The sequence below is a fragment of the Cervus canadensis genome, chromosome 10 (genome assembly GCF_019320065.1).
Source record: "Cervus canadensis isolate Bull #8, Minnesota chromosome 10, ASM1932006v1, whole genome shotgun sequence".
Taxonomy (NCBI): Eukaryota; Metazoa; Chordata; class Mammalia; order Artiodactyla; family Cervidae; genus Cervus; species Cervus canadensis.
This window is the reverse complement of record NC_057395.1, coordinates 44,986,311-45,010,184: the sequence shown is the minus strand read 5'-3', so window position 1 is coordinate 45,010,184 and position 23,874 is coordinate 44,986,311. Positions and strand designations below refer to the sequence as shown.

The 23,874-nt window shown below is 39.4% G+C and overlaps 1 pseudogene; it reads right to left on the bottom strand.

Annotated features, from left to right (window-relative positions):
* Positions 1-7,500: 7,500 nt before the first annotated feature.
* LOC122447961 lies at positions 7,501-21,899 on the bottom strand (annotated as a pseudogene).
* Positions 21,900-23,874: the final 1,975 nt, after the last annotated feature.

Below are 23,874 nucleotides of genomic sequence, written 5' to 3'. Positions count from 1 at the left end.
CTAACCAAAATGATCACATGGGATCACATTCTTCTGTAACTCATGAAACTATGAGTCATGCCATACAGGGCCACCCAAGATGGGCGAGTCCTGGTGGAGAATTCCAGCAAAATGTGGTTCACTAGAGAAGGCAATGGAAAACCACGTTAGCATTCTTGCTGTGAGAACCACATGAACAGAATGAAAAGGCCAAAAAGATATGATACTGAAAGATGAACTCCCCAGGTCAGTAAGTGCCCAGTATGCTACTAAGGAAGAGGGAGAAATAGCACCAGAATGAATGAAGAGGCTGTGCCAAAGCAGAATTAACGCCCAGTTGTAGACATGTCTGTTGGCAAAAGTAAGGTCTGATGCTGTAAAGAATAATATTGCATAGGAACCTGGAAAGTTAGGTCTCTAATCCAGATAAACTGGATGTGGACAAACAGGAGATTGCAAGAGTAAACATGGACATTTTAGGAATCAGTGAACTAAAATGGACAGAAATGGGCAAATTTAATTCAGATGACCATTATACCTACTACTGTGGGCAAGAATCCCTCAGAATAAAAGGAGAAGCCCTCACAGTCAATAAAAGATTCCAAAATGCAGTACTTGGGTACGATCTCAAAAATGACAGACTGATCTTGGTTCACTTCCAAGGGAAATCATTCAACATCACAGCAATCGAATTCTATGCCCCAACCACAAGTGCTGAAGAAGCTTAAGTTGAAAGGTTCTGTGAAGACCTATAAGACCTTATAGAACTAACACCAAAAAAAAGATGTCCATTTTTATCATAGGGAGCTGGAATCCAAAAGTAGGAAGTCAAGAGATACCTGGAGTAACAGGCAAGTTTGGCCTTGGAGTACAAACAACACAGGGCAAAGGCTAATAGAGTTTAATCAAGAAAACACTCTAGTCATAGCAAACAATCTCTTCCAACAACATAAGACCTGTTCTCGAGGAGCTGGAAAAAGCAATAAAATAGATTTCTCCCTACAACTTCCAGAAAAGAATGCAGGCCTGCTGGCCTTTGATTTTAGCCCATTGATTTTGAATTTCTGACCTCCAAAAATATAAGATAACAAATTGGTTTGTCAAGCCACAAAATTTTTTGTCATTTGTTGAAGCAGCAGAATTAACTAATTCAGATGTGGTTCAAGTCAACCCACCTCCATCTGCTGCATCATAGGTTTTTGTCTCTCTGCTAGATTGTTCCTCTGACCTCAGAGACAGTTTGTCATCTCCAGCAATTGGGAGCCTTGTCCACTTTCTCCTACTAAATTTGACAAATCATGAATATAAATATTTTATCTAAACCTTTTCTCTAGTAGCAATTGCCCAATACCATGGTCCTCATTACAGCAAAGTCTTTGAAAACTGTGTATACTCTGTCTATCATTGGTCTCTTTCCAACATTTCTTGAACCCACTCTACTCAGGGTTTGCCTTCACCACTCTATCAAAGTTTCCATTGACTTTGCCAAGGTTAACTGCCAAATCCAATGGTCAGTTTTCACCCTTCTCTTACTCATCCCCTTTGAAGCTTTAGACTCTTTTCTCCAGTTATTTACTTCACGTGCCATCTAAGAACCATCCCTGCGATTTCACTAGCCTCTCCTTCTCAGCCTCTTTTGCTGGTTCTTCCACTTTAGAAACAAAAAAAAAAAAAAAACTACTTCTTAATGCTGGATCCTCGTGAAGCTTGACTTCCCTATCTACACTCTCTGTATAATACAATATCTCTGATTTTCTACTTTCATGGCTTTAGGTAGCAACTACATTTGACAAATCATGAATATAAATATTTTATCTAAACCTTTTCTCTAGTAGACTTTTATGTCTAACTGTATTCATACATCTTCACTTGAGTACTTAACGGCACCCAAAGATACATGCCTATAACTGAACTCAATCTTTCCACAAAAATGTGCTCCCCCACATTGTCTCCATCTGAGAAAATGGCATCTCCACTTCCTGTCCTTTAACCACTAACATCAGGAGTCAACTTTGATTCCCTTTGCCTTTCACCGTACGTCCAATATGTTAGAAAGTCTAGTAGATGCTGCCCTTAAAATATTTCCCTATTTTAACAACTCTGACCACTTTTACTGTTCATTCTGTGGTCCAAGCCAATCCCACTGCTGGGCATACACACTGAAGAAATCAGAGACACGTGCACACCAATGTTAATCGCAACACTGTTTACAAAAGCCAGGACATGGAAGCAACCTAGATGTCCATCGGCCGACAAATGGATAAGAAAGCTGTGGTACATATATACAAAGGAATATTACTCTGCTATTAAAAAGAATGCATTTGAATCAGTTCTAATGAGGTGGATTAAACTGGAGCCTATTATACAGAGTGAAGTGAGTCAGAAAGAAAAACACCAATACAGTATATTAATGCATATATATGGAATTTAGAAAGATGATAATGATGACCCTGTATGCGAGACAGCAAAAGAGACACAGATGTAAAGAAGAGACTTTTGGACTCTGTGGGAGAAGGCAAGGGTATGATGATTTGACAGAATAGCATTGAAACATGTATATGATCATCTGTGAAATAGATTGCCAGTCCAAGTTTGATGCATGAGGCAGAGTACTCAGGGCTGGTGCACTGGTATGACCCTGAAGGATGGGATGGGGAGGGATGTAGGAGGGAGGGTCAGAATGGGGAACACATGTACACCCATGGCTGATTCATGTGAATGTAGAGCAAAAACCACCACAATGTTGTAAAGTAATCAGCCTCCAATTAAAAAAAAAAAAAAACAGTAAAAAAAAAAAAGGCAATATATGAGATAGACACTTATAAACTTTGACATTGATTATTGATGAGCTCTAACAGAAAGTTACACAGTTTCCATTTAAATCATAATTTCATTATAGTTAAAATTCTCTTTTACAGTTTATGTCTTAAACTCATTAAGCTCCTGTATCTTGTTATATCAAAGACATTTTTTTCTCCGTTAATCTTGATAGTTGCAGTTATGAAAGAATTAGTTATTAAGTTAATTCCAATATTTATTTGTAAAATCAAGATTTACTTCATTAATTTTTGAGTGATTTCTTTTACTAAGATGAATGCATTTCTTTTTTTTTTTTTTTAATTTTTTTATTATTACTTCTGAATGGATAAGGAAGCTGTGGTACATATACACCATGGAATGCATTTCTTTATCATTTATTGTCTCAGATATATTAAAATTTTTTAAAGTCTGCTTGTTATAAACAAAAAGTAAAAGAACTAGTGAGTTGCTATATGTATGATCAGTTGCAGGTTAAGATAATCAAGGTCAGTTGATTATCTGTTTTTACTGTTATAAACTGGGATCATGATAATAAAATGTTTAAATACAAAAAATAAAAAATAAATAAGCCAGAAAAAATAAATAAATAAAATTTAAAAATAAATTCCTTCAGAGTCCTAAAAGATGGCTCTTTTTCCTCTTTATCTTCTCAACATAAAAAACCAAAATGAATTTTTAAAAAACATGTCAGTTCACATAACTATTGTGCTCAAAACCAAAAATATCACTCATTTATTTCAGACTAAAGTCCTTTCAAAAACCTACATGATACATACCCAAGGTTGCAGTGGCTCTGTAGGCCTTCTCTTCAGCTCTTGTCTCCCCACCTCACTAAACTCCACCCACATCAGCCAACTTGCTGGCCTTTGAATGTTACATGAACTCTCTTCCTTCCTGGACTTAGCATTTACTGTTTCAGAGAAATGCAGGGAGCACTATTACTATGTTTCAAGGTTGTTTCTTGTACAAATGAAAAAGATGTGTGGGATGAAGGGCAGTTGGTGTCTCTGCCTAAGAGATGTGCAACAATAGGAGAGATGGTATAGAATTATCTCCAACAGGCATTTACCCATTTTGAACAGCTAAATAATCCTGATTTTGTTCACAGTCTCAGCTTCCACTAGACTATTGACGCATTTTAATTTATATTTATTGATAAAACAATTTCTAAGGCCACCATCACCCTAATACCAAAACCAGACAAAGATGCCACAAAAAAAGAAAACTACAGGCCAATATCACTGATGAACATAGATGCAAAAATCCTTAACAAAATTTTAGCAAACATAATCCAACAGCATACTAAAAAGATCATACATCTTGACCAAGTGGGCTTTATCCCAAGAATGCAAGGATTCTTCAATATCCACAAGTCGATCAAAGTAATACACCACATTAACAAATTGAAAATTAAAAACAGTATGATGATCTCAATAGATGCAGAAAAAGCCTTTGACAAAATTCAACATCCATTTATGACAAAAAAAAAAAATCCTCCAGAAAGCAGGAATAGAAGGAACATACCTCAACATAATAAAAGCTATATATGACAAACCCACAGCAAACATTATCCTCAATGGTGAAAAATTGAAAGCATTTCCCCTAACGAACAAGACAAGTGTGCCCACTCTCACGACTACTATTCAACATAGTTTTGGAAGATTTGGCCATGACAATGGGAGCTGAAAAAGAAATAAAAAGAATCCAGATTGGAAAAGAAGAAGTAAAACTCTCACTGTTTGCAGATGACTTGATCCTCTACATAGAAAACCCTAAAGACTCTACCAGAAAATTACCAGAACTAATCAATGAATATAGTAAAGTTGCAGGATATAAAATTAACACACAGAAATCCCTTGCATTCCTATACACACAGAAAAAATGAGAAAACAGAAAGAGAAATTAAGGAAACAATTCTATTCACCATTGCAACGAAAAGAATAAAATACTTAGGAATATATATACCTAAGGAAACAAAATACATATATATAGAAAATTACAAAAAAAAAAAAAACTGGTGAAAGAAATCAAAGAGGACACAAATAGATGGAGAAATATACCACGTTCATGGATCGGAAGAATCAATATAGTGAAAATGAGTATACTACCCGAAAGCAATCTATAGATTAAATGCAATCCCTATCAAGCTACCAACGGTATTTTTCACAGAACTAGACCAAAGAATTTCACTATTTGTATGGAAATACAAAAAACCTCGAATAGCCAAAGTAATCTTGAGAAGAAGAATGGAACTGGAGGAATCAACCTGCCTGACTTCAGGCTCTACTACAAAGCCACCGTCATCAGGACAGTATGGTACTGGCACAAAGACAGAAATATAGATCAATGGAACAGAATAGAAAGCCCAGAGATAAATCCACACACCTATGGACACCTTATCTTCGACAAAGGAGGCAAAAATATACAATGCAGAAAGCAAAATCTCTTTAACAAGTGGTGCTGGGAAAACTGGTCAACCACTTGTAAAAGAATGAAACTAGAACACTTTCTAACACCATACACAAAAGTACACTCAAAATGGATTAAAGATATAAATGTAAGACCAGAAAGTATAAAACTCTTAGAGGAAAACATAGGCAAAACACTCTCTGACATAAATCACAGCAGGATCCTCTATGACCCACCTCCCAGAGTAATAGAAACAAAAGCAAAAATAAACAAATGGGACATAATTAAACTTAAAAGCTTTTGAACAACAAAGGAAACTATAAGCAAGGTGAAAACACAGCCTTCAGAATGGGAGGAAATAATTGCAAATGAAGCAACTGACGAAGAATTGATCTCAAAAATATACAAGCAACTCCTGCAGCTCAATTCCAGAAAAATAAATGACCCAATCAAAAAATGGGCCAAAGAACTAAACAGACAGTTCTCCAAAGAAGACATACAGATGGCTAACAAACACATGAAAAGATGCCCAACATCACTCATTATCAGAGAAATGCAAAGCCAAACCACAGTGAAGTACCACCTCATGCCTGTCAGAATGACTGCTATCAAAAAGTCTACAAACAATAAATGCTGGAGAGGGTGTGGGGAAAAGGGAACCCTCTTACACTGTTAGTGGGAATGCAAACTAGTAGAGCCACCATGGAGAACAGTGTGACGATTCCTTAAAAAACTGGAAATACAACTGCCATATGGTCAGCAATCCCACTGCTGGGCATACACAGCGAGGAAACCAGAATTGAAAGAGACATGTGTACCCCAATGTTCATCGCAGTACTGTTTATTTTTTTTTTAGGCTTTTCATAATAGTGTTTATTTTTTTCATATATTTAGAGATAGCTCCCCTTACAGCTATATGATTCACGTGTATTTTTTTTTCATTTATTTTTATTAGTTGGAGGCTAATTACTTTACAATATTGTAGTGGGTTTTGTCAAACATTGACATGAATCAGCCATGGATTTACATGTATTCCCCATGCCGATCCCCACTCCCACCGCCCTCTCCACCCGATTCCTCTGGGTCTTCCCAGTGCACCAGCCCTGAGCACTTGTCTCATGCATCCAACCTGGGCTGGTGATCTATTTCACCCCAGATAATATACATGTTTTGATGCTGTTCTCTCAAAATATCCCACCCTCGCCTTCTCCCACAGAGTCCAAAAGTCTGTTCTGTACATCTGTGTCTCTTTTTCTGTTTTGCATATAGGGTTATCATTACCATCTTTCTAAATTCCATATATATGTGTTAGTATGCTGTAATGTTCTTTATCTTTCTGGCTTACTTCACTCTGTATAATAGGCTCCAGTTTCATCCATCTCATTAGAAGTGATTCAAATGAATTCTTTTTAATGGCTGTGTAATATTCCATTGTGTATATGTACCACAGCTTCCTTATCCATTCATCTGCTGATGAATGGATAAGAAAGCTGTGGTACATATACATAGTGGAATACTACTCGGCCATTGAAAAGGATGCATTTGAATCATTCCTAATGAGGTGGATGAAACTGGAGCCTATTATACAGAGTGAAGTAAGCCAGAAAGAAAAACACCAATACAGTGCACTAATGCATATATATGGAATTTAGAAAGATGGTATTGATAACCCTGTATGCAAGACAGCAGAAGAGACACAGATGTAAAGAACAGTCTTTTGGACTCTGTGGGAGAGAGCAAGGGAGAGATGATTTGTGAGAATGGCATGGAAATGTGTATATTATCATATGTGAAATGAATCCCCAGTCCAGGTTCAATGCATGATACAGGGTGCTTGGGGCTGGTGCACTGGGTAGACCCAGAGGGATGGGATGGGGAGTTAGGTGGGAGTGGGGTTCAGGATGGGGACCACATGTACACCCATGGCAGATTCATATCAATGTATGGTAAAACCAATACAATATTGCAAAGTAATTAGCCTCCAATTAAAATAAATAATTTTTTTTTAATTTTAAAAATAAATAAAACAATTTCTAGGCAAATGAATAAGAAATTAAATAAATGAATAAGATTTTCTGTTTTACAGTAAGCAAATATAGTGCTGGAGTTTTTTCTTTTTTTTCCCATTTATTTTTATTAGTTGGAGGCTAATTACTTTACAATATTGTACAGCATCAAAACATGTATATTATCTATGGTGAAGCAGTGCTGGATTTTTTAAATCATATTTTAGCATACCAAGGTAACTCAGTTTAGTTCAGTTCAGTTGCTCAGTTGTGTTTGACTCTTTGCAACCCCATGAATCACAGCACGTCAGGCCTCCCTGTCCATCACCAACTCCCAGAGTTTACTTAGTTAAAAAATAAGTATACAACCTGTAGTTTGAAGATTCCTTCTCTTTGTAAATAAACATGCACACACATTTGTATAGAAAAGTGCACCAAAGTATTATTAAAAGGGTTAATCACAGCTTATTTTTATTTTCAATCCTTTGCCTTCTATTTCCTAACTTTCTTTAAATTGTATATATTATTTTAATTATCAGAAAAGGAAGTATTCTTAATTTGAAGTCTTTATTGTTTCATAATGTGTTAAATGTTTTAAATGAAAAGCAAGCTTTCAAAATTTCAGAAACTTCATTTAAGCACCTCCACAAAGTATGAAAATCTTCTTCACCATTCTAGAAGCAAGACATTCTCAAAGAACCACGGTGAGAGCTGAGAGTCAATATTCTTCAGAGAATGGAAACTCAGGATGACCGACACCACTGCAAGAGAAGGAGGAGGATTCATTTATTAAATCAGCCATAGAGCATTAATGTTATAGAGCATTACTCTATGATGCAGACAGGATGGGCTAAAACTCTAAATTTACAAACACGTCCCTCCTTCTCCCGTGACAAGCACACATTAGGAGTCTGCTCCACATGCACACAGCACCTGCTTGTCCAATACCAACATTCATATGTAATATTCATTCCACAATGACAGGTAGTTTGACTCAGGTTACAATTTATTTATTTTTTTCATGTTTATTGACTCAGGTTACAATTTATAAGAGGGCACATTCATAGGACTAAGTATGGAGGTCATTTCAGACACAGATGGGACTTTTGTCCCTAGATGATGAGAAGGGTCACAGTGACCAAATTTGCTGCTCTTTTTCACACATCCATGGATAAGCAGATAATGAGAACCCCAAAAAAATACAGGGTGTCTCCATTAAGGAATTTCTCATCTGTTGAAGAGATACCATGTACACCTTAATAATCATACAGCACAAAATGGGATCATTATTTTCTTACTTTATAATATATTAAAACACTGGTTATTCAGCAGTTAGTATTAGTGCTGTTTTCTTTTTGTCCGTGTTTGTATATTTCATTCTAATGTGTCCTTTTCAATTCAATTCATTATAAAGTGCATTTTTAGTGATTCCATATTCCAGGAGCTATGCTATTGAGTTGAGCCCACAAAGATATGTAAGTCTAGACATTCACAGACTAATGAAGGAGAACACAGAATTTAAAAGGCTTTGAAAACTTAAAAGCCATTGAGTACAGAAGAGGAACTTTCCAGTTTTTTTCAACGTATCATAACTTTTCTTAGAATCGTGGTATAGCTTTGCAACAATTGAGAGAGTTTTGAGATTTTCCACTGAAACTAAATCTTCGTTTTACCATTAATTTGTATGCTTTTCTCTCAAAACTCCCTTCAAAATTTCTATTTTGTCTCTTCAGTCCTGATCTCCTTCTTCAGTAATTAGGCAGCTGGAGTAGCATGTTAGTGACTAAGTCAAAGTCCAGGTGATAGGGGCTTCCAAAGGGATGTACCCCTGATGGACAGAAGGTACAGAGGGGTGCGTGTTGACCCAAGAAACCAGACACCCAGTCGATCTTACCTGGGCGTGTCCTGCTAACAACACAGAAGTCACTCACTGGAGGGTCCATTAAGTTAATGACCTGCTTGTAATTCAGTGTTGTGAAATTATAAGGATGAGGAAATGGGAGTTGGAATGAGGGGGAAAGGCCAATGAAGAGATCAATTTGAAATAAATGGATAATGTCTTGGAGAAGAAATGCCCATTATGGAGAAAACCCACCAGATACTTAGGGGAGGGGATGGAAGTAGGTCCACTGTGACTTCTGAGCATTGGTGCACATTGGCCTGCCTGGATCCCCTCCAGAAAAATATTAACATGACATTTTACAATTGCACATGGGCAAATATCAATGAAGGCTTCCCAGGTTGTTCAGTGGTAAAGGATCCCATTGTCCATGCAGGAGACATGGGTCCAACCCCTGGATTGGGAAGATCCCTTGGAGAGGGAAATGCCTGGGAAATCCCATGGACAGAAGAGCCTGATAGGTTACAGTCCATGGGGTTGCAAAAGAGTCAGATAGGACTTCACAACTGAACAACAACAAAACGTGAATGTAATGCATGATGGATTCATTATTATATAGTTATTATTAACATAATCATTTTCCCCTGATGCAAAGAGAATTAAAGATGAAACATGTTCACAGGTCCCTGAGGGAAGAGTGGGCTACAGGAACCCTGCCCTTTGTGTTTTCTGGGTCCCTCCACATTGAGATGAGGTGCAGCAAGCCCAAGGATTAAGAGCACAGAGTAGTGAATTCACCACAGAGTCCACTCTGGCCATCCTGTACAATGGCCACTCTTTCCTGGGCTTTCCTGGGACCCAGTCACATTTCTGTCAGTCAGAGATGGAGCCCTGAAGGAAACCTCTGGTCTGAGGTCTACAGGAAGCCCCTGGTTTACTCCTACACTGGAAATCAGGACTGTCTTCCAAGAACTAAGCTTTTGAAAACCTTAATTCCCCTGCTGACCTGCCTGCTACAGAAAACAGTGTATGTGTGAGATATCTGTAAGTCACTTACAATAGTATCTCATTATATCTTATATTTCTATTCAGGCCATCGATTGTTTTCATGTCTTCTGGAGTCAGCTCGAAGTCAAACATCTGGAAGGAAAGAAGAATCACATTAACCTCTCCCCCAAGGAGCCGGCCTCCCCCTGGGGACTGGAGAATTTTCCAGCTGGATGGAGACATGAGGAGGGGACAGGGAAGCTATGTCTGTCCTCAGCTTGCAGGTGAACAAGCCTGGGAGCCTCTGCTGAGTTCTCACCTCTCCTTCCCACACCTTCTCCTTCTCTCTCCACCTCACAAACATTACAGTGCATCAGTCCCTTATCTTTCTAAGTGAATCACTTGTGACAGAAAACAAACTAAAATCTTCTTTTTCCAAACTCATTGCCTTTGGACACTCCTGACTTGATACTGAACCTGAGCTAACATGAGACTGATTGCATCTTCCCAACACACCCTAAGGGTGACAACATTCAGCTGAAGCAGAGTGGGAAGGAGGCTCCCCCTTGAAAACCTGTTCAGGAATATGATATCAAACTACTCATTATCTATGATTGAACCTAACAAAAATTTTATGCAAATGCTTTTGTGCAGAAAGTAATGAAATTGTTAAAACATTAAAGAACACCTTAACAATTAAAAATTCACATCATAGTCATGAAAATGCAAGCAATGGCAACCCACTCCAGTACTCTTGCCTGGAAAATCTCATGGACAGAGGAGCCTGGTAGACTACAGTCCATGAGGTCGCAAAGAGTCGGACACGACTAAGCGAATTTACTTTACGTTAACAATTAAAAATTCACATCATAATCATGAAATTGCGAGCCCAATTTTGTAAAGAAATTCATTTTCTCCAAAGTGATCTAGTGTTTCAATGCAACATGAACCAAAGATTTGAGCATGTATTCTTTCCTGGAAGCTGGTAAAGTGATACTAAATTTTAAATAAAGGAGAGCTAATCAAAAGTAGTCAGGACATTCTTAAAAAATAAAAAAAATTACCATTCTGAAAAGCAAGACTGATTTTTCACTTAAGAACACAGTGTACGTGTCTCTTTCAGATCTGGTTTCCTCAGTGTGTATGCCCAGAAGTGAGATTGCTGGGTCATATGGCAGTTCTCTTTCCAGTTTTTTAGCCCAGGTTGGATGCATGAGACAAGTGCTCAGGGCTGGTGCCCTGGGAAGACCCAGAGGGATCCGGTGGAGAAGGATGTGGGAGGGGGGATTGGGATGGGGAATACATGTAAATCCATGGCTGATTCATGCCAATGTATGGCAAAAACCACTACAATATTGTAAAGTAATTAGCCTCCAACTAATAAAAATAAATGGGAAAAAAATTTTTTAATAAAAAATAAAGAACACAGTGTAGAAAACTGAATACTTAAATAGGAGACACCAGAAATGTATTTATGGAAACTTGATATATGACTGAGCTGACAATGAAAATCTGTGAGGAAATATGGAACCTTAGATTTACATTTAAATACACATAAACATGTATGTATCTATTTTCATATTATCTTAGATAATCAGTTCCAATTAGATTACAGAACCAAATTTAAATGGAAATATGGAAACAATTTATCAGGGGACAATTTCTGTTCCCCTTGACTTGGCCTGACCTGTAACCTGCATTGAATAGTGATATATCCCATAAGTGGTAAGCCAGCTCTGAGCCCAGGAAGAGGACTTTTTACCTAATCACTGACTTGGGGTCATTGCCCTGTGCTGAGATGAAGACTATGTTAGTTGGCACAGTCTAGTCAAATATCCATGAAAAACTGTACAGAGAAGTATGAAGGCCTATCTGACAAGAGCTACATCCACCTGCTAAAGCAGAACTGCCAAGCTGCTCTGAGCTGAACTTTAAATTCATAAAAGAGCCCAGCCAAGAGGACAACAGCTTAGCTGAGTGCAGGCTGATTGTCAAACCACAGAAGCAAGAGACACATAAAAGACCCCTGAATTAAATTCTGAAACTGAGGAGTTTCCTGTACAGCTATGGCTAAAGGTACAATAATGGTCTCCTACACCAAAAACAAAATACAATCTAGCAAAAATGGACAAACTATTGAAGGAGAACTTCACAAAGACAGAAACTCAAGAAGATTAAATATACAAAAATGAAACCTTATTAGAATTTGGTGAAATGCAAAATAAAAACACAATTTTTCTGCCCTCATATTCACATGTTGATGGTGTTAGAAATGAAATCTTTGAGAGGCAATTAGGTAATGATGGTGGAGCCCTTGTGAATGAGATTTAAACAACATCATATTCATGTAAGATATTTGGGAGAGCTCTATTGCCCCCTCCACCATGTTAAGATAGAAAGAGAAGCCTGTGACTTGGAGGAACACCCTACCTGACCACACGGGGACCCTGAACTCAGATCTCCAGCTTCAGAATTGTGAGAAACAAATTTAAATTTTTTTCTCAGGCACTCAATTTGTGGTATTTTGCTAGATTGATTCAAACATTCAAAAAAAATCAAATAATTCAATTGCATCCATTGAAAACAAGGAAAACAAAATTTCATTTGCATGAAGTGACAGAATACATTGCAAATGTAATGCTCAAACTAAAACCTCCATTATCTGTCCAACTGTGACCCTCTTCAGACATGATACCTCTCCTGTTGCCACAGCAGGAGGAGAAAGCCACCAGAAATACACACAAGGCATTCATGCTCAGGGAAAGAACAGGTAACTCGTCTTGGCCCAAAGACGGTCTGAGAGTCAGACAAAGAATGACCCTCGTGAAGGATACTCCTTAGGAACCCTCTCCCCACAGACTCACTCATCACCTGTATATTCTCTTTGATCCACTTCTTATTGTTACCCTTGGCCAGAACCACAACCCCACGTTGTATCTGGTATGAAGGGCAACCAGAGCTGGGGTTTTCTTATGCTTTTGGGCAATGGCAGAGAGAACCGGGTCCTCCAAGAGAATGGGGTGGTTCAGATTCACCCTGGAAGGAAATTCAGAAATGCTGAGAAGCTGAGACTAGGTACTCAGTTTGTGAGTAGGTTTCCCAAACAGACCAAGAGGCTCACTCTAGATCACTGCTTCTCAAAGTGTGGTCCATGGACCAGCATCATCAGTATCACCTGGGATCTTATTAGAAATACAACCATGCCTGAGCTGAAGACAAACTGAATAAGAACCTCAACTGCGTCACTTCCCATTCTGTGTTTACAAAGCTCTACAGATGATTCAGAGGCATTATTGAGTTGAGACCAGGACTGCCAAACTCATAGATTTTTTTCCTTAATTTTCAGGGAGTGTTTTTTCTTCTACAATCAAAGGCATGAAAAGAGAAACTGAAGGAAAAGACCAAGAGTAGTTTGTAAATTTCACTTTTTCTAAGGTATTGATAAAAATTGAGTGATCTCAAAATAAGAGACATTTATTTCATCATTATTCTACTATGGATGTTTACAAAAATGGTTCAAGTTGAATTTCTTTTCTATCATGATAGACCTAGGAGTTATATATTATTATATTATTATCTCAACTTTAGACATAAGGTAAGTGAGTCTTGAAACACCTATTTTTTAAAATGTGTTCCTTAGTTAATAGGTAAATCATGACATAAACTTGTGTCTCTGGTCTCAACTGGGGGATTATATATAGATTTTAATGCAGACATTTGCTACTGATGAGTCAACAAGCTAATACAATCTAGAAAAATTGGCTGGGTGATGGGAAGATAAAAGAGAAGAAACCATTCCATTATTCCTCTCTCTCCCTTCTTCCCATGAGAGTTACCTGAGTATTTTTTTATTTAAACTATCTCATCAAAAATTGAATTTTACATAAACTCCCTGTTGCTTTCATTAGAGTTCAATACCATCCTTTTACTCTTTGGGATCCCAGAGCACTATAGGCAACAAGAACAATATCATGTGACTTGCAGAAATCCAACAGTTTCCTCTGATTGAGATAAGGGTGACATTCCACCTGTAAAAAACCAGTAGAGAAGAGTGTCAGATATTATGGAAACATAATACTAATATGACAAAGGGAGACAAAAAGTTTAAAAAATGATAAAGGAAAAATGATAACATTAAATGTAAACTGGAAATATTAACATCAACAGAGAAACAAAGAAAAGTGTGTTTATGTTTATACAGTTAATTTATGATGGACATAGATAGGAGAACCAGTCCGAGATTGACTAATCAAAACATGGACTGTACATTTGAGTGGACATTCATGAGTAAACTATTTCATAGACTGTTAGCATCACCATGAGCCTTTAACTTCACCCTCTAACCTGGATGATTTTCATAATGTCCAGCACAATTTTCTGAACTGTGTTCCCTGCTAAAGACTTATAAATGCTGTGACACCAAGATTTAGGAATCAGCCATCAGAACCACACACAAACCCTTAATACCCATTGCAACTGATTTGACTCTATTAATTTACCTCTGATTCTATGTTTTCATGGTTTTCCTTCCTGTAAAAAGCTTGCTCCAGGGCACTTTCAATCTCCGAACTGGTCATGCTATCATCTCAGGGAAATACTTCCTTCCTCTACTTCTGGGTTCTATTCATGATTTACCAGGAAGCCCTCTGCACTTTCTCCATCCAAATTTATCAGACAGAGATATCATTATGGGTTCTATTCACACCATCCAGACAGGGGCTCTACACTCTAGAACCTTCTGTCCACAAATGTAGGATGAACAGGAGGGGAGGACAGACAGACATCAGGCTCCAGTGCAAGAAGGAGGTTCTGAAGAGCAGGAGGGAGAGGAGCTGAGCTGCTCACCTGGTTGCAGACGGGCTTGTACTTGAGCCCCGGCTTGTTCAGGATCTTCTCCAGCTGCTTGTGGTTGAAGTTGGACACCCCGATAGACTTGGTCAGTCCTACATTCTTACACTTCTCCAGGGCCTGGGAGGGAAGGGTGGTGAACAGTCATTTAAAATTAGTGATAGATCAAGAATAAATGCTGGAAAAAATCTGTAAAAGTATCATCCATCAAGAATTAACATTGATTATCAAGAAGAAAAGAGGGGAAGAAGACATTATACAAAAAGAATTATCATCTCCTCTCTGAACCCTGGAGAAGACATATCACATGGAAGGAAAGAGATACCTGTCTGCACTGTCCCATAATCTCCTCCTCCTTTCCTCTCTGGAACATTTCAGCAATGGTTTCCTCCCCACAACCCCAGCATCACAGCCCTTAGACTTTATGAACTGCTGGGTCTGATGGTCCACAGCCCATTCTTACAGGTGGAAGAAATGAAAGAGGTTCCCAATCTCCTGGCTCCTCTTCTGGTCTCTCTCCTCCCCATACTCACCTCCCATGTGCGACAGAAATCCACTGAGTCAAGTACCAGTTTTCCATTTTCATCTGTTGGCAAAATGTCCTCCCCTGGCTGGAATAGAAGCAGTCATTTTAGAGATGTCACAAAGTAATTTCTCCATATTTAGCCAGGCTCCCAAGCACCAGGAATTAAACCTTCATGAGGTGTGTTTACAACTTTCTAGATACTAATCTTTGCCAAGTGATTTTGTCTATGTAAGCAATGTCTTCAGGAGGGAGATTTACTCTACTCTTTTGCACTAAATATATGTTGTAATAAGTACAATTTTTCTAATTCCTAAAACGGACTTCCAGTGATTCTGTGAATTTTGTCTCTTCTTGTACTTGCCTCTTTAGAAGTGCTTCTGTGAGCTGGGAATGGCAGTAAGTTACATGGCTTTATTTCCAGAATAAAAATTGCAATCTTGACCTGGGCTAGATAATCAGATTTCCTTTTATCTCTGAGCATCAGGTGCCCTAGGGAAGGCATATGAGCCAGGAAGGCTCTCCTTAGGTTGACATGGAATGTGGATGATCCAGCCATGCTCTCAAATATTCATGACCATGAGCCTTGAGCTGCCCCATTATTTGCCACTAATGGAAAATGTTCAGTAAAAATAAAGCAAACCACGAGTAGTGCCCTGATAAGGGATAGAAAAAAGGAGACATTTCTGAAGAGTACTGCAACCCTCAATTCTGTCTGTGGCTGGAACTTACCATCTACATAGTCTATGAAGCTATTTTGTGTCAGATAGCTTGAGTTCTGTAACATGAAATCAGTTGTTCTAAGTAAACCTTTCTTAATGGCTAAGTGCAGACTACAAACCTCATCTGAAGACAGGGGAGACTGTAGGCAAGGTTTCCCAAGTCCCTATAAAGGTATGAGGTTTAGACCCACACAGAGGGAGCACCACCAAATCTGCTCAACTAGAAAGGGTGAAAGGCAAGATAAACTCATCATGTTCAATGTAAGGCAGTGTCATGCTTACTACAGCTGCACCAAACTCTTGGTTCATGAAATTTCCAGAGTCAGGAGTCATAACCAGGACTGGGTGCAGAACTGGCTTATTTCTATTTCCGAAAGTTTTCAATCAGAGACTCTCAGATTATTTAACTCCTTTTTCTGGGAGGCATATAAGGAATTCAAAGAATCTCAGTAAAAAGCAACCTAGATGCCCATCAGCAGACGAATGGATAAGGAAGTTGTGGTACATATACACCATGGAATATTACTCAGCCGTTAAAAAGAATTCATTTGAATCACTTCTAATGAGGTGGATGAAACTGGAGCCCATTATACAGAGTGAAGTAAGCCAGAAAGATAAAGACCAATACAGTATACTAACACATATATATGGAATTTAGAAAGATGGTAATGAAAACCTTTATGCAAAACAGAAAAAGAGACACAGATGTACAGAACAGACTTTTGGACTCTGTGGGAGAAGGCAAGGGTGGGATGTTTCAAGAGAACAGCATCGAAACATGTATATTATCTATAGTGAAACAGATTACCAGCCCAGGTTGGATGCATGAGACAAGTGCTCGGGCCTGGTGCACTGGGAAGACCCAGAGGGATTGGGTAGAGAGGGAGGTGGGAAGGGGGATTGGGATGGGGAATACATGTAAATCCATGGCTGATTCATGTCAATGTATGACAAAAACCACTACAACATTGTAAGGTAATTAGCCTCCAACTAATAAAAATAAATGGAAAAAAAAAGATGATCACAAATGATTACTTGGGGGATTCTACTCTAGTGTAGAACCTACTAAGACAAATCTTACTCCAACCATCGAGGCAAGCTGATGAACATTTTAACACAAGATATAGCATTGATGTGATCACACAAATTTCCAACCTTCAGAGCCAGTGGATAATGCATAATATAGAGATCGACATAGTCCAGTTGAAGACTTTTCAGTGACTTCCAAGGCTGGTCGGACCAACTCTGGTCGAAAGGATGTGCACCAAAGCTGCAGACATTAAGAAATAAAATTTGTGTTAATAAAAGTTTAGGTAATTTTTTTTGGGGGGCGTACCATGTGGTTTATGGGATATTACTTCCCCGACCAAGGATGGAATCCCAGCTCATTGCAGTAAAGTACCACAGCTTAAGCACTGAACCACCAGAGAACTCTAATACTTTAGGAATATACCAATAAGCATAGTTCACCAAACAACTCTTCACTGAACAAATGATCCTATTATATAATTTTCACCTGGGCACAATCACTTGCACACATGTGCACACACACACAACACACACAGTACCTTTGAAGTGCAGAATATGTCTTCTCTCTTCACAGTGCCATCTGCAACCTTACTTTGAATGGCCTGGCCTATCTGCTCTTCATTTTGGTACACATGAGCACAGTCAATATGGCGGAACCCAACCTCTATAGCAAATGGTGTGAATTCCAGAGCTTCCTTCTTAGCAACCTACATAAGCAACAAAGATAGAAGCTGAATATCCACATAAGAAATTGCTAGACACAAGCTTTCACCTTCCCAACATAAACATTTCTTTGTGCCTTTGGTTAGTCCTGTATGTGTGGTGATGAATGCTTGACGATTTCCCTGAACATTCCTGGTCAGTGGTTAAGTAGACACCCAGGAACCCTTCAACCTGAGGCAAGCAGTGGTTGATTGTTGGCATCAGAGGACCTCAAGACCACCTGCAGGTTCATTGATTTGCTGGAAGAACCCAAAGAATTCAGCATAAAGTTGTAGTCATGGATATTATTTATACAGTGAGATGTTTGAAGATAAGTCAACAAAGGTGTAGGATGCCTGGTAAAAGCATCAGGAAACAAAGTAAAAGCTTCTAAGACCTCTGTCTACCAGTAAAACCACAAAGAATACACCACATAAAAACTATGTAATCAAGGCATGCAAAGTGATGTTCTCATATAAATTGTTGTTTCTATTCAGTTTCTCAGAGTCCTGTTCAACTCTTTCTGACACTACTCCAGGTTTCCCTGTCTTTCATTATCTCCTGCAGTTTGCTCAAACTCATGTCCATTGGGTCAATACTGCCATCCAACCATCTCATCCTCTATTGTATCCTTCTCCTCCCGCCCTCAATCTTTCCCAGAATCAGGGTCTCTTCCAATGGGTTGGCTCTTCACATCATGTGACCAAAGTATTGGAGCTTCAACTTCAGCATCAGTCCTTCCAAGGAATACTCAGGATTGATTTCCTTTAGGATTGACCAGTTTTGTCTGTCTCCTTGCAGTCCAAGGTACTCTCAAGAGTCCTCTCCAACACCACAGTTCAAAAGCATCAATTCTTTGCACTCAGACTTTTTTATGGTCCAACTCTCACATCTGTTCATAGCTACTGGAAAAGCATAGCTTTGACTATATGGCCCTTTGTCAGCAAAGTAATGTCTCTGCTTTTTAATACACTGTCTTGGCTTCTCATAGCTTTTCTTCCAAGGAGCAAGCGTCTTTTAAAATTCCTGGCTATAGTCACCATCCACAATGATTTTGGAGTTCAAGAAAATAAAGTGTGCCACTGTTTCAATTTTTTCCTCATGTATTTGCCATGATGTGATGGGACTGAATGCCATCATTTTAGTATTTTTTTTTTCATCTTAGTATTTTTAATGCTGAGTTTTAAGCCAGCTTCTTCACTCCCTCTTTTGCCTTCATCAAGAGGCCTTCTAGTTCCTCTTCCCTTTCTGCCATTACGGTGGTGTCATCTCCATTCTTGCCTGGAGAATCCCAAGGAAAGAGGAGCCTGGCAGGCTACAGTCCACGGGATCGCAGAAGTCAGGAATGACTGAGCAACTAAACCACCATCACCACAGAGGAATGAGCCAGTGAGCTTCAGTAACATCCTGACCCCTTCATCCCCCTCACCCCACTTTGCTCTACAAAGTACACAAGTCTTGTCTTCTATCTGCATAATGTCTCTGAATATGTTTTTCCATTTTATGAATTAGAATAGTGAGACTCAAAGTTTAAGGACCAACCCCTTGTCACATCTACCCTAAAGACAAGATAGACAGCAAACTTTCTCACTTCCAGACTAGAGATTTACCAGCCCATCTTAAGCCCAAGCGCTGCAAACCATACTTTAATAAAAAGACATTGAAAGTGAAAGTGTTAGTCGCTCAATCGTGTCCGACTCTTTGTGACGCCGTGGACTATAGCCCATCAGGCTCCTCTGTCCACAGGTTTCTCCAGGCAAGAACACTGGAGTGGGTTGCCATTTCCTTCTCCAGGGGATCTTCCTGACCCAGGGATCGAACCCAGATCTCCCACATTGCAGGCAGATTCTTTACCATGTGAGCTACCCGGGGAAGCCCAAGAAAATATTACAAACCCTGGCCTGTAAGATAGTAGCTTTTCCCTTCAAATGAGACTATATTTTCCCTAAGAATAAGTTTCCAAGCAGAAACAGAAATATGAGGCAAAACACAGCTGGAGTGTTTCTTCCCTGCCATCTAGCATGCACCCCACAGTAGAAAAGCAATTCATTCCCATTATTTTCCATTCACCTCATCTATAGGACCTCCCACCTCAAATACTTCTCTGTGTCATGGCTTTTTGGAAGGAGGAAAGAGTTATGGAATTAATTAAATATACAGATGAACCTCACTGTTGCAATCACCTTCAAAGCAATGCACCTGACAGTTTTCTTGACAGCCAAATCTCCTCTTCTGCCAAGCTGGGAAAGAGATGGAAACCAGAGGGGAACCCAGAGTAATCTGCAAGTGAGCACAGCCTCAGACCCTGATGCAGAGTGGAGACTGGATGTTATCTCCCCTTTCACAGGGCATGGTTCTAGCCTGGTTAGTGACCCTCCCAGAGTCACCCAGGAACTCAGTGCTTGACAATCCAAGTCCCTTCCACTCATGTTACATTCACTTACTATTTATATCTCAACCCACAACCAGTACTGTTACCTCTGGAGGGGCATAGGTTCCAAATCCCAGGACAGGAATGAAGTGGCCATCATTAAGCTTCACCTTCTGGCCTTTGGGATCCATTGCCTGTTTCTCCTCTGAGTAAGTAAATTGATATTTTCTTCTTCCTTTACAGGTTATAAATAGCAGGAAGTTCACATCCCAGCTGCACTGTCCAACATTAGCAGATATATTGTAGGAGAAGTGTGATTAAACTAGTGTCCATGGAGTAAGAAGAGGCTTAAAGACAGTCAATTTGTTTGACTCTTTTTTTATCAGCATAACCTCAAGTATTATATACTGATGAAATTGGGTGGGCAATTATGGACCATTAGTTAGACTAGAAGCTTCTAACAACAATCCCTTTTGTTTTCCTATTATGACCATAATGTCAATCAAACATCAATTGAAAAAGTCATCCTACAGAACAAACACACACACATACACAAATCACACAATCCAAAGTGTTTAATAGCATTTTTTAAAATGTTACCCCTTAATAAAGAATCAAAACTTCAAATGAAAATAAATTTGTTTCTTTATATTTCCCACCAGGAAAATTATTATGCTTTACAGACCTGACTGGTGAAATCCTGAACAGGATACAGGAACCAGACATTTTGGCAAAGTACTTATTGGAGATTAGTTATTAATAGCCTTAGGATACCATATGCACTGTGCAAAGAGACTCTGAGTGTTTATACATTGTACTTAGTTATATAACTTTAAGAGTACTCTCATAGATTAGCACTGAAACATGTATATTACCATGCATGAAATAGATGACCAGTCCAAGTTCAACGTATGAAATGGGGCACTCAAAGCCAGTGCACTGGGACAACCCAGAGGGATGGGATGGGTAAGGAGGTGGAACAGCAGTACAGAACAAGGGGACATGTACAACCATGGCTGATTCATGTCAACGTATGACAAAAGCCACCACAATATTGTAAAGTAATTAACCTCCAATTAAAATAAGTAAATTATTTTTTAAAGAGTACTCATAATGTAGCTGATACATATTTTACATAATTTACTAACTGTTCCACATTATTCATAAAAGAAAAAACTATAAACAAATTAAAATAACACAAATTTGGAAAGAAAACAGAAGTTACGATGCACTGATATACGAAAATGTTGTGAAGATAAATAAAATTTAACATGTACAGTGATGTCAGCAAACTGGTGAGGTGGGAGGACTGAAATCTCCCATGGAAAGACAAGAAAAGAAAGAGAAATTAGTTGTAAAATAAGTCAAACAAAGATTGACAACAACAAAGTGAACAGGCAATTAGGAAAAATCCAGAACAGAGTAGAAGGAAATTTCATCATGTATTACTCACTTGTACCCTCCTCCTGCCTGGAGTAGTGCAGTCTTGATCAGCTCCCAGTTGCCTCCCTCAAACCAGAATGATCAGAGGAAACCTTATGTGCGAGGTTCCAACCAACTTGGGGGCTGCCTGGAGACTGGTGTCTGTTCCACTTAACTCTAAGCTTGAACTAAAGAGCTCCTGGAATGCCTATTGCAGCTGCAGGGGAACTATATATTTATGTTTGTGTGTATGTAGCCAAGGAAAACGAATAAGGGTGGAGACATAGACTAGACCATGTATTAAAAGACTCTGAATAGAATGGGGGTGTGGCTTTGGGGGACAAAGTGCATTCAAAAACAGTCATAAATTCACCAGAATCAGATAGCCAGTCTTGACCAGGTAAGATGCTGACTCAAAGTGTACTGAGCCACGCTTACTTTCCTATTGGGCTGATCCCAGGACTAGGAGCATGATGAGTTAACTAGTGAAAGTTATGACAAGGAATAACTCTACCAAGAGTGAGCATTTGCCTGTTTCAAGTACCCAACTGAATGCGCACACACAGGACCACACACACATCTGGACGGGGCAAGGCGGCCATCAAAGAGGGGCCTGATGAGGAGCAGAGTCTGGGGCTCTGATGGTGTGCCAGGGCTACACCACATGCAAGGCTGCCGGCACCAGGGACTGCTCCAGCACGCCTTCCTCCAGCTCTGCCACTCTCTGGGGCAAAGGTGCCAGTGCAGAGGAGGGGGGTGCACACTTACAAGGAGTGGAACCAGTCTGGACCCAACCCTCAGAGTTTTGCTCCAGCATCTTGTGACTTGCCTGGCCCAGTAGGGTGGGGACAGCTGCTGAGCACAGGAGAAGCCTTTGCTCACACTGGGCTCTGGCTCTAGCCTGCCCCTCCCCCTCCCACCAAGGTGACAGTTGCCAGCATGACCTGGGAAGGGGTAACCCTGCCCTCCCTCCTCAGCTCCAGCTCTGCCCCAAGCCTCTGGGCACATAGACTGTACAGGGACGGGTCTACACAAGGACACCCCTACAAACTGGGACAGGTAACTTTTATTACCTAATTTCATAGAGAAGGAGGAAGCTGAGCAAAATGAGAAGAGAGAGGAATTTGTGTCATATGAAACAATAAGAAAAAAAAAAACTGAAAAGGTCAGATATTGAGACAGAGATTAATAATTTACCAAAATAATTTATCAGAATACAGAATTATAAGAAGAATGCCACAATATCTAGGGAACAGAACATACTAACATTCACAGTGTAGGGGTTCCAGAAGCAGAAGAGATGGGGAAGAGGTCTGAAAATATAGGTGTGATGAAATTATGGCTAAAAATTTCCTTTAACCTGGGACTTTCCTGGTGGTCCAGTGGTGAGGATTCTGTGCTTCCACTGCAGGGGGCGCGATTCTGAACCTGGTCTGGGGACAATCTTGTAAAGGTGATTAAAATCTTGCGATGCAAGATATTCTTGGTTTCCCTGGTAACCCTAATATAATGACAAAGTCCTTAAATGTGTGACCTGGGACGGTTGTAGTCGAAGAGAATGTGGGAAGATAGGAGCATTGGATAAAAGATTCTAAGATGCTACAGTCTGTCTCTGAAGATCTTGGTAGAGTCTACAAGATGAAGATGGAAGAGTTCTCTTGTTGTTCAGTTTCTCAGTATGTCCAACTCTTTGCTACCCCATGGACTGCAACACACCAGGCCTCTCTGTCCTTCACTATCTCCCAGAGTTTGCTCAGACTCATGCCCATTGAGTCGACGATGCCATCCAACCATCTCACTATCTGTCATCCCTTTCTCCTCTTGCCCTCAGCATCAGGGTCTTTTCCAGTGAGTTGGCACTTAGCATCAGGTGGCTAAATATTGAGCTTCAGCTTCAGCATCAGTCCTTCCAATGAATACTCAGGTTGATTTCCTTCAGGATTGACCAGTTTGATCTGGCTGTCCAAGGGACTCTCAAGAGTCTTCTCCAGCACCACAGTTTGAAAGCATCAATCCTTCAGGGCTCAGCCTTCTTTATAGTCCAACTCTCACATTCATACATGACTACTGGAAATTCCATAGCTTTGACTCTACAGAACTTTGTTGACAAAATGATGGCTCTGTTCTTGAACAGGTTATCTAGATTTGTCATAGTTTTTTTCCAAGGAGTAATCATCTTAATTTAATGGCTACAGTCACCATCTGCAGTGATTTTG